This window comes from Egretta garzetta, unplaced genomic scaffold, assembly GCF_000687185.1.
Source record: "Egretta garzetta isolate BGI_Z169 unplaced genomic scaffold, ASM68718v1 scaffold220, whole genome shotgun sequence".
In the NCBI taxonomy this organism is placed as follows: Eukaryota; Metazoa; Chordata; class Aves; order Pelecaniformes; family Ardeidae; genus Egretta; species Egretta garzetta.
In genome coordinates, this window is record NW_009258414.1 from 6,188,636 (window position 1) to 6,199,103 (window position 10,468).

The following is a 10,468-nucleotide window of genomic DNA, read 5'->3' on the forward strand; positions in this document are numbered from 1 at the left end:
AGGGCTGCTCTTGATCCTTTCTTCCCCCAGCCTGTACTGATACTGGGGGTTACCCCAACCCAGGTGCAGGACCTTGCACTTGGCTTTGTTGAACCTCATGATGTTCACACAGGCCCACCTCTCCAGCTCATCCAGGTCTCTCTGGATGACATCCCGTCCTTCTGGTGTGTCAACCACACCACTCAGCTTGGTGTCATCCACAAACTTGCTGAGGGTGCACTCGATCTCGCTGTCTAAGTCATTGATGAAAACATTAAACAGCACCAGTCCCAGTATGGACCCCTGAGGGACACCACTCGTCACCGGTCTCCATCCGGACATCGAGCCATTGACCACTATCCTCTGGATGCGACCATCCAGCCAGTTACCTATCCACCGAACAGTCCACCCAATGTGAATTCCTGATACTGCAAAGGGAAAAAGAGGCGGCAGCCCATGGGCTGGAGAAACCAGATTTAACTTCTAGTTATGTTTAGACCACAGGTAAAGAAACACAGAGAGCTGCATTTTCCTCTGGGGCATAAATTAATGACTATTGATCACACAGGCAGGGAGCGTAAGAAACATGATTACAGAGCAGCGTGTACGTTCACTTTTTCTTTTTTTTTAGGCATTTTTTACTTCTGATGGTTCTGATCCCTCTGTTTTTAAGTTACTTTCATATAGTTTTGTTGAAGCTTACTCATGCGCATTTTTTTACACAAATAACACAGGAGACATATAATTTAGTCCCAATAGGTTAATATCATCTTAGTTTATGAAGTTATGCCAGAATAGCTATTTCCATTTTATGCCGTGCAAGGTAAAGAACGTTTTTGAAAGCTGAGGCACTGACCAGAAGCTTATTTTCTTGTTCCAGGTGGTGAATAAAAATAACACGTAGAAGATGAATGACACAATTTTTAAAATCTTAAAGGATGTGTCTCTACTCATTGGTCAAGCTGAATTAACTTGCAGCCTCCAAGCCAAATGCAGGCTCAGGAAAGAGAGGAATAATTTAGTCACTGAACTGAAACACTCAGTAATCTAAAATTATGCAAATATTCTCTTTGCCCTTGCAAATCTTTACAGATAAACTCTACTGGTCTTTAGTCCTGAGTTTGCATCAGTACGGCAGTTTCATCTCTTCTAAAACTATGGCAACAAACATTTCAGCTTTGGTTTTGTGCAACTATTTCAGTAGTCAAAATACATCCAGATCTTAAAACAGATTCTCAGATTTTTTTACTCAAATTAATTAAATTTACTCAAAACCCCAAAAATATATATTCAATATAAATGACGTCCAAGATGTACTGAAATTTTTTAGCCCATTCAGACAAATGTTGCAGGTATCTATTCGTCTTGCTTTTCCAGAGTCTACATTACATAAGTGACCCCTTGCAAGCATTCCCGTCATAATTCTTACACTCTCCAGTCCTCAGCCTTTTCTCAGTATTAATATCCTACTTTTTGCAGCTATCTTTTTAGAGTTGAGAGGTTTAAGTCTACTTTGAGGCTTTTTCCCCCATTGACAGCTCGAGTATTTTGTATTGTTATAAACGTGTGTTTCCAGTAAGCATTTAACTCTTGTTTCAGAAGTTTAATATGCGATACATGTGTCAATTTAATAGTTTATTAGAAAGATGTTCTCTTCCTTCTACAGATATTACTTTTAAATAAATCTTTTCAGTATTTATCTACTATATTCTTTAACTGAGATTTCCCTACCAGTGGCACTACATTGATAAGAATCTGTTTAATAGGATAGTTATTGTGGATGAATTAATAATTGACCTGGCCACTGTGTTAAATATAAACCTTAACTGTAATTTTACTCCTCTACATGGTTTTAGGAACTGGTATGTGTTTAGAAAAGACTTACTGACTTCACTTAACTGAGAAGAGACTGTGAGACAGTTGGGCTGCCCTAATGCGCAGGAACTTACAGATGACCAAGAAATACCTTTCTCACTCCAGTCAGGAAATAAAGGATGCAATATCCACGACCCCATCTGTCCTTACTTCTTTTCAAAAAGCCACGAAACCGCTCATACTTGAGAAGAAAATTAACCTCTTTACTGATTAATCACTAGGCAGCTTTGACTGGTGAAGAGAAAATTGTATTACAAATGAACAGCGACCTGTTATCAAATTACAAGGCGTTTTCATCAAAGGACCAAAAAATGCAGCACATTGACCAGTTAACATGTTTCCACTGACCTGGGGGGATTTTTCCAGTTAACAGCTCCTGAATAATGCTTCCTTTTGATTCTTGTCTCTGACACAAAAATGATTGTCCCATTTAACCACTGTTCTATCACATACATCAGAGAATCCTATTTACTCACACACTACTGGAACATTAAAACACAATAGTGTGATTGTCTCTGGAAGAAAATTTTAAAGATTGACTCTTTTTTTTTTTTTCTTTTTTTGTAAAAAAGGGAGTAAGATCAAAAGCTAACTTTAATAGATGTTTGACTAAGGTCATACTCCTAGGAAATGGAACACTGAAGATGAAAGAGAACAAATAGATTTGGCTTTTGATCTCAGCCAAATGCATTTGGCATTGTTTAGCTTTCATAAAATACCTCAACTTTAGGCCATATCATGACTAAAATGAATTGGTTGAAGTCCTGAGGTTTTAATAGTTCAGTAAGACTTTAACATGTACCAACATTTAGAAAAACTTCTTCCGTAAGTATTTGGCAGGATTTTTTTCTTACTGGAATGAAGTGGGGTCAAACCTGACTATTGCTGCTAATGCTAAATATGTATAAACAATTTTAAGAATGTATTTTCCTAATCATAGGCAAATTTAAGAGTTATCATCCACTAGTGCTGTTAAATCGGGAGCACTGGTATTCCTAGCAAGAAATTTCAGGGGGAAGCGCAGAGCCCTGAGAAAAGATTTGGGAATTATTCAAATAAAACAAATAACCCTGTCCCTAGCCAAGAGCGCGTATCGGATCATTTTACCAAATTATTTCGCAGTTCTAATCCTCCTAAGAAGTACTGTAGACATCCAAATTTGTACACTAAATAGTAAGGGAGGGATGGATTTCAGTCTACAAACTATTACTTTCAAATTCTTCAGCAATAATGGTGTTTGCTAATTGAAGGCAACTTGATAGAGTTAGGAAAAATATAAGGTAACATATATTAAAGCAATATGCTTAAATTATTACTATTGTTAGAAAAAATTAATTACCATAAGCCATTAGAAGCACTGTAAAAACCTATAAAGCACTTAGTAGGCTGCACAGTCAAAATTTACAAAGGAGTATCATGAGCCCAGGCAGCTCAGCCCTCTGATAAACACCAGCGATGGGGGGGAACGCCCTAGCCCCAGGCTTCAAATTGCCTTTCCAAAGTTGTGGAAAGGATTAATGATTTATACCACAAAAGATATTACAATAGAAAATACTGTATCTGCGTTATGCAAACATTTAGCCTTAAGAACTATACAGAAATTATACACAGGGAAAGAACTCCCCGATCTTACTTGCGAATTATTATGTTGCATTACTATATTATAACTACTATAAAGAACTGATAAAGAGCTAAGAAATTCCGAAGATAGAAGGTCGGGTATTTATCATCATTAACGGAGACGTATCTGACCACAAACCCTAAAAGTAACCCAGGGAAGGAAGAGGTGATTTCCCATCCACTTCTCCCCTCATCCCAGTATCTTTCTCAAGGACCACTTAAAGCAAAACAAAAAGGCACAAGAAGCCTCAGCCATTTGCTCTCCAACATGTAGCCGCAAATTAACCGCACACAGCAATCATTCATTCATTCCTTCTTTACACTGGTTCTCTCTTAAAAGGGGAAAATATCTTAGGCTGCCCCCCCCCCCCCCTTTTTTTTTAAAAGGCTGTGGTTTATTACTCCTTTTTATATTATTTATTACTTTATGTACCATATTTCTGCTGTTACAGCAATATATGTGATTTGCTGAACCCACTTGGACACCGAAGACCTCTGCAGACCAGAAAACCCAGTAAGCTGAGATCTGACTCTCCCAGGTACAGAACACCTGCACCCAGCAATATTTTAGCTATGTCATTCTCCGATATCACAAATATGCACCTCCCTTCATGTACTGAACCTGCCTGCACGACCCTGCCATCTACCACAAAGAACCTTTTTTTGTTTCTCAGCTCTCTGTTCACTGCCACAGAAATACTTAACACCTTCAGCCCAACTGGAGCCTCATCCTTCATATTCTACCCCGCTTCAAATGCAAGCCAGTATTGATCTACGCTACTGCAAACCTGATGCTTAAAAATCCCTGCCTTAAAACAGAAGGATTAAAAACTGAAAGAAAAGAAAAATCTAAAAAGGCAGCTAACTTTTAAACCCACATAGAAAAGCTACTCAGAGAAGTATTAAAATACCTTGCTTTCAAGGACAGAAAACCACATTGAGAATGGAAGCCATCCAAGCAAGGTGAGTATTAGCTGAAGCGCAGACGTGCATTTTGGCACCGGGTTGAGTACCCCCCCCTTGTCGCTCTCCCTAGGCAACAGAGGAGTGGGATGAGAAAGCACCAGAGGAGGAGAAGTGAGAAACGTGGGGCAGTCACTGGTGGAGCATCCCTGCCGGCTGCATGAGGATCTGTGCTAACCCCCCACCTCCCACAGAAACGCAGGCGCAGGGGGAAAGGCACAAACAGATTTCTTGGACCTACTGGCAGCTGATGGGAGTTTGAAGATCATCTCAAAGCTGATAGTAATTACATAGGTACCTATCTAGACACACACACTAGCGTGGAGGGATTTTTTTACATACATATAACTAAAGCATCTTTAATGTATGTACAAAAAAATAGCAAATACATATATGCTTTCATTCTCAACAGTTTCTGTTGATCAAAAACCAGCACCCAACATGGAATCCATTCCCTGATTCTCCTCTTAGTTACATCTCCTCAAGCACTGAAAACTTTTGATTCTTCCTGAAGCTAGGATTATTTTACCCTTAAGACATTAGGCCTACAGGACTTCAATGGATGATTTCCTTTGTTTCAAGAGCCGGATGCTTGCTATCCTGCAGCCCTTGTTTTTCTTGAAGGACACATAACTTACGACGTTAATTATACACAGATTTAGTCATCGCCACCGTAAGTCCAGGTCTCATCCTTTTCATTGACTAGCAGCACAAATCTACGTCTCGTGTTTTATACAGTTGCTGGAGAAGGTGTAAGTTTATCTGCAGATTAAACTATGGAATTTGTTGCTACTGGAATTTCTGAAGAAGCTCAAAATCAGAAAAGACTTCTTTATGTGGAATATATAGGAATTTGCTGACTGACAGAAAAAATTTAGAATTAAACCAATTAGTAGAATACTATATGAGTATTTCAGATGTATGGTAAACAAAGTTATCTTCCAATCGAGTCTTCCAATCGTTCTACTGGTGGGCTCAAGTTTCAGAATACTCTACTGCTTTAATGATAAATTAAAGAAACTCTCCATAATCTTCTGTGTCTGGTTCTGTGCAAGAAAAGGAATTTAGTAAAAAAGAAGAACGTATTTATGCATAAAAATTAACTTCTACCAAATAAAATACATAAGAAAATAAAGCAAAAATTGAGCAAAATCGTGCTTGATTAATTTGGTCCTTAGTAGGAATATAAAAGGACCAGCCTTATCTGTTGGAACATATCTTAAGATTGATGTCTATTATGAACACTGAACTATGGAGATATACGCTTATATATCACATTTTATAAGAGGCATCATGGGATCACACCATCTGCTATGGAGACATCAATAACTGCACCTTTTAAAAAATAACCAGCCTGAAACCAAAAATGATCACTGTGAGGTTTTCTTTTGTTTTCTTTTTAAATACGGAAATTTTCCAAGAAAAAGCAGCAGCACAGAAAGGTGCAACAGGACTGAACGCCAGCCCTGCCGGCAGCGGCCGCTCCCCACAGGCGGCACGGGAGCCCCCAGCGCCCTCACGCCAGCGAGAGCCCGGTGCCGGAGCACGGCCCCCGCAGCAACGGGCAAGGGCAGACAGAGGAGTGCTGTGCTGCTGTTGCATTTGTGCTTGAGATAAAATGCTAGTCGGCTTAAAAGAGTAATTTGCATTAGGTACCATCAATACAAAAATACTTAATTAAACCAAAATATGTTAACTAGCTCCATCATTAAAATATCCCATAGAACTGTTTTTTTCCTAAATAATGAAAAACCGAGTAGAACATATGCTGCTGCATTTTGCTTATTTATTGCTGGAAGGAATCCACACCACCGCAAAGATACGCTCTCGCACTATATGCATGTCTAGACATAGATTGGATTTGATTTTCGGGATATTCCGGACTCAGCAGCACTCAGAGCTGCAGTGATGAAATACAACTGCGCCCACCGAATTTCTCTGCTGTTCTTCGGTGCTCCGCAGGAACGCCTCTATAAACTACACTCTTCACGCCTGCGTTAGGATGATGTGCCTGCGACAAAAGCAGGCACAATTTTTTTTTGCCAGTTCTTCAGCCAGCGGATTTGACTGGAAGCCTCAAGAGCTCCCAAACGCCTGGGATTAGGACTGAGTCACGCAAGCGCCGGTGAGGAAGGGCACTTTGTTATCCAACATCTGCGAAGCCCTTCGGGCCACGCAGAGCGAGAAAGAGAGAGCGCACGTGCCAAGTTCACATGCAGCTTTTGTTGCCACAAGCAAAACAGTGTAAGACTATAAAATATCATCTGTAACCACTTTAACATAGGTCCGTGTTTTGGTAGTTACCCCAGACTACATTTAAGGTGCTCCATTCGACGAGCGAACACGTTCTGATAACTAAATGCAGGCTCCTAACTTGGAAAAAAAATTGCCCTGAACAATGTTAGCCATGGGTAAAGAGACATATTGCTATGGACATACTAGTACAACTAGATTTTGTTTGTCTATCTGTTACACCCGCGATAGGTACCCGGATTTACTGAAGACAGCATTACTTTCTATTTTGTCCTCAAGATTAAATATTTTTGCTTAAGAACAAAAATATTTGTTGTCAGCGCAGAAAACAAACTCTCTCCAGGAAATCACTTGTTTTCCCTTCCTGCAAGAGCTCACAATGCGATGAGCGTAACATCACCAATAATGAGATGAAATGGGATCGCAAAGCACCGTAGAAATAACAAATCTATTACGAATAATTCCCACCAGAAATCTTGGAAACTGGACAACCTGCTGTCTGTTCTTATTTTATTTAGTCGAAACAGAAAAACGAGCGGGAGATCTGTAGGACCGGACTGCAATTGCCTTCCACTGCATTCACTCACAGATGACTAATGGTCGTCTTCCGTTCTTGTCTTTCCTATTTGGCCAAACTGAACAGAAGGCAAAGACGTCTCCCGTCCCCTGGCACATTAGTATTCATTATGGGGAGAAGTAAATGAGAACTATTTCATCTTCAGCACACTACCCCAAGACATTAACATCTAATAACGATATTAAAGGCACATTACAGGTCTTTAATCGGTGGCAGTTATAATGCTGTCTAGTTTAATAAAAACAGGCATTAAAATAAATATTTGGGTTATCTACTTTTAGGAGTTTGCAAACAAAATTATTACCAAGTTGAAGAGACTTCAGGATAGACAGAACTACGTCTTGCGAGCAGCTCTGCTGCAGTCATGGCAACTTGCTTCCTTTTCCTTGCTTACCCTGACTCTCCTAGAGGGAAATGGAAGCTGTTCTATCAGGATTTCTCCTGTTAACGCTCTCACAAGAGACAGAAACAAACACACGAGAAAAGTAGTCCTGTATCTTGAGATCAGTAACTAAGGAAATGATCACAGTGAACCAGAGCTCAGGAATTCTGCACATCTCCTGCAAACGTCATCTGCAGCACAGCCATCGCTCACTCCTGACATATTCCTTACCAAATTTTTACTGGAATTCTACCAGAGGGACCAACTCTAAGAGAGAGCTTTTCACGTGACTCAGCAAATTGTGATATGATAACTGTTGTGTAACCAAGGAAGCGATCTTGGAAGCAGGAGTCTTTCGTCTCAAAGATTTCTGGCCAAAACAAACCGGCACTGATTTATTGCCAAATCACCCGGCGTGCTCAGAGGTGCTCTGCATACACCAGCATGTTTCATGGTACAATTTACTGGTGAGTATGTTTAAAAGTTAGTAAATAATGTTTATGGCTGTAAGAGCTCCCCTTTTAATTTGCTAAGGAGTCTGAAAATGTATCGTACCAAGTTCGTGCCAGTTTACATTTACAAAATTGAGTGTCAGCTTCAAAGTTTTGGGAGCTCTAACAGTCAAACGTGAACACATTCATTTGCAATGCTGCAGGCATAGCATTAGCTAATGAGATATTCGTTAATTAAGCTGTTTACCAAAAGTAAGAAATAAAATAAGCATATTTTTGCTGTTGGCTTCAAGGAAAGTGCAATCAGCATTTTCAGATTGCAAGGTAGTCTCTCTTTGTGTTTGTTTTTGGCTGACTGATGACATTCCCTTGCCAATAATGTGTTACTGCTTGCTCTTTTTTTTTTTTTCCAGAAATTGCTAGATTGAAATAATTGAAAGGCTTCTAAATAATATTCCAGTACTCCCTTAACAGCACATGAAACACTTGAGAAATGGAATTCCCCTAATTTTGTTTTATAAACTCTATGGCTCCTTTTACCCCCTTTTCCCCCAGCTGCTCGCATAGGATGCAGTGCTTGGACACTGGCAGATGACAAGCTAGATAATATCCATTACACGTCCTGGCAGATGAGGTGAGCCGCTACGAAGAACAATGTCTTTCATTTGGAATTTCTGCTCTTCATCTTTCTTGGAGAGATCATTCCTGTTGGCCTGGACTTGTGCATTTGATGAATGTGTCAGCAGCTAGAATCTGTATGAGCAAATGAATAAGATGCACATCTCATCCTTCAAACCATAATGAAAATCTTTACGAGATTGGATTCGTGCATTGAGATGACCCAAGAATATGTTCCTGGTTTTTTACATATTACAATTTAGTTATCAAGTGACAGCATGAAGACGAACCAGCACCAACCGTTCCTGAAAGCTGGGAAAGTAACTCACTCATACATGGGTGGTGCTACTATAAGCAGGTATTTAATACAAAATGAATAAAAAATTTATATAAAACAGCAGTAAGACAAACTTTATACATCACATATGTTCCAATCATCTTTTTGAGGAAACAAAACCGCTGACAAAAATGTTAAAAAAGGAGTTTAACCTAAATTACCAGAAGTCGCTCAGTCCTGTAATTTTTTTCTTAATTAGCTTGTAAAAAGACCATATAACTAACCTGCAAGAAATATCTCTATACATCTAAGAGGATGTAAGGACAACAGTATTTATGCTTAAAGACCTGCACACATACCCAGACCTCTGTGTTGTCAGAACTGAGCGTATTTACCGTAGGTGGGGATCTTACTTCTCTAAACTTCACTGCTGCAAACTTGCTGATAAATTTTAGTTACAGTCACCAGTACGCTCTTTCCATTGAAAAAAAGCCACAAACCACAAAGCTGCACAAAATTATAGACAAAACCTGTTTAAAATCCTTTGGAAGCAGAAGCGTTCCAGTGAAAAACAGATTTTTGTCAGAGGGAAACCAAACCTGGGCAACAAGCAAGGCTGGCCAGGAGGGAGCCATCGGCTCCCAGCCCTCCCCTGGGAGGAGCGAGTTAAGCGCCCTGCGTCAGGAGGGGCTGGCCCCCCACGGACGTCCGTCTTCTCTCCATGCAAACCCGTCCCAAGGAAAAGCACGGGCACGGAGCCAAACCTTGCACAGCCCGGTCTGCACACTCCAATTCTGGTTATCCTGAAGTTATCCTGACAGACGCAGAGCTCCCCTTCACCCCTGGGGAAAAGGACCAAGGTGGGTCTTAAAAACTTCTCTCGTTAAAGCTGTCATCTAAGTCCCCTCCAAAAAAAAAAGTTGCTGTTTTCACAAGAAAAGTATTTCAGAAATTCTTGGTCAGTTTTTCATCGAAGCTTCCTGCCTGTAGAAGCTGCTGGTTAATGATTTAGTGACATGAACTAAAAATTACTGAGGAAAACCATTCACTTTCTTTGCTCAACCCATGTCGAGTTTGCTCAAGCTTGTGTTTCCTCAGCAAGGCCATTAACCGCTACAAATGATATTTAGCAGGTAGAGATTCATTCCTTCATTCTCTCTCTCTCTCATGATGGAAAAAGATTGAATTTTCTTTCAATTATTAAAAGCCAAGAATAATGATACCCTAAAGAAGGTGAAAAAGTACAACAAAAATATATATCAGCTGTTACAGTCTGGACAATGAAATACAAAAATATGATGAAGAATATCCACAATCAGCACATAATTTATTGATTGCCCTTTCTCAAATGAAGGGCCATCAGCTAGTTTAAAAGTAAAATTACATACTAAAATAACAGCAGAGAGATAAAAATTATGAGGGTCATGCAAGGGGAAAAAAATGTATTTTCAGCAAAGATTTTTAAATGAGAT